Source organism: Daphnia pulicaria, chromosome 6 (genome assembly GCF_021234035.1).
Source record: "Daphnia pulicaria isolate SC F1-1A chromosome 6, SC_F0-13Bv2, whole genome shotgun sequence".
NCBI lineage: Eukaryota > Metazoa > Arthropoda > Branchiopoda > Diplostraca > Daphniidae > Daphnia > Daphnia pulicaria.
Genome location: NC_060918.1, coordinates 19,231,942 through 19,233,991, shown reverse-complemented (window position 1 = coordinate 19,233,991; position 2,050 = coordinate 19,231,942). Strand labels below are relative to the sequence as shown.

The window sequence follows — 2,050 nt, the reverse complement described above, 5'->3', positions numbered from 1 at the left end:
TGACCACATCATATATACCTTGTCCCTTAATTATGTGGCATTGAAACTCTTTTCTGCACTTGCTCGCTGCACTGGCTCGCTGCACTGGCAGAGGGAAGAAGTCCATAAACACCAGAAGGGAATCTATGATAGCAGCCGAACGCGCTAGCCAATTACGCCACAGAGGCATGCTGATTGACTAACGACACCCATAAGGAAAGCAAACATTACATTTTTACTAAGGCCAATACGAATAAAATCTTGCAGTTGACTTCCGGTATGCCATAGTCTAGCCCGTACGAAACTTTTAGCTAGTTCCGCATTAGAAAAAGCTACGAAGTTAGGAGTATTTAGCTAGAAATATTCAGACTAAAATTTTTAAATTCCACATTTGGATTTTTAGGGTAGTTTTAGCTGTTTTTTCTAGCTAGAAATCTTAGATTGAAGGTAGCTTGAAATTTTCTCGCTACCATACCAATTGACGAAAAAGGGTTTTTCCGTGCGCGCTTCCTTTATTAGCCCGGTCACCCATACAGTTACTGTTTTAGAATTATTTGCTGCGCTTATTTTCCTATGGTAGCTGGTTGTCCGGATCTGGCAGCTTCTGATGTTTCTTGTTCTATAAATATTTGATCCTATTATAGCTATGTCGATAATTCTTCACTTAGACTTCAAATTATAAAACTAATCAAATAGAATCAAGTAAAAACTTATATAAAAATAAAGAATTAAAAAATATATATTTTCAACATTTTACCTATTGCCCATACCTATTAAGCTATTATACTATGCGTAGGTTATACATAGAAAAATCTGTAGGCCTATTTTGTGTTTAGGACTACCCCATATGCAGCGTTTTTTTAACCTTTTTTTATATCATGATTTTTTTCGCGATCAAATTCAAAAGCGAAACCCTAGATTAAAAATTTCATACTAAAATTAGCTGTAACAGTTAGGAAATATATTAGGGGGGAAAAATTCGAGCTGATTTTAAGGTCAATTATTTCAAGCCAGATCATAAAACGTCCTAGCTAGGAAAATAAAAGCTGATTTCTGCTAAAAAAAAGGAGCGAAACCCTAGATCAAAACTTCCATACTGGAATTAGCTTACAGTAAGGAAATATATTTAGGGAGAAAAATTCAAGCTGGTTTTCAGGTTAATTTTTTCAAGCAAAATAAGAAAACGCCCTAGCTTAAAAAAAAAACTGATTTTTGCTAAAAAAGGGGAATTATGTTGAGGTAAAAAATTTCGAGGTGATTGCAAGCATCATAGCTGGTTTGATTTTTTAGCCTAGCACCGCGCGAGCTGTTATTAGCTAACAGTTAAAATTTAAGCTAAAAGTTTCGTACGGGAGAGGTTATCACATCGTCTTCGCAAGCTGAAGATCCTCAGTTTGTTCCTAGGTGGAAGCATCAGAAAAGCTATGGGAACAAATAATATCCGAAGAAAAGTAAAAAAAAATGAGTAATAGTAGTGTATCTCATCTAGACGATTTGAAGTATTAGGCAACTGTAAACTACCCACAAAACCAAACAATCATAATAAAAGTTCGTTCAAGGCTAGCGGACAGGACAAAATGTCTTCAATAAAACTTGGTTTATGACATTGGAATAGAGCAAAATTTCAAGCCTGGCTAGCTCAGTCGGTAGAGCATGAGACTCTTAATCTCAAGGTCGGGGGTTCGAGCCCCCCGTTGGGCGTTACATATTTGCAAATATTGTAGATTTCATTTAGATTTTGGGAGACCATCGTTAGTATTTTGTAGTCATTTCAGAAAAATTCAATGTTGGCATGAAGTTTCCATAGTGTAGTGGTTATCACGTCGGCCTAACACGCTGAAGGTCCTCAGTTCGATCCTGGGTGGAAACAGGGGAGTATTTTTTAGAAAGACTATCAATCAGATGCATATTTGGAATTTATGCAAAGGCCATATTCTTTGTGAATGAAATCTACAATCTGACAATCTGAAAATATTCGCAATGCTGTATCCGGAAGAAGTCAACAGACAGGGGAAGATCAATGGCGACTGCTTTTGTTGTGCAGGTGCTATAACCCTTAAGATACTTTCTT

General features: G+C 36.5%; 2 non-coding genes across 2 annotated transcripts; both read left to right on the top strand.

The window, feature by feature from the left end:
• Positions 1-1,607: 1,607 nt before the first annotated feature.
• On the top strand, positions 1,608-1,680 carry Trnak-cuu. Its single transcript has one exon. It is a non-coding gene; the product is annotated as a tRNA-Lys (tRNA).
• Positions 1,681-1,776: 96 nt separating this feature from the next.
• Positions 1,777-1,849, top strand: Trnav-aac. Its single transcript has one exon. It is a non-coding gene; the product is annotated as a tRNA-Val (tRNA).
• The last annotated feature ends 201 nt before the right edge of the window (positions 1,850-2,050 follow it).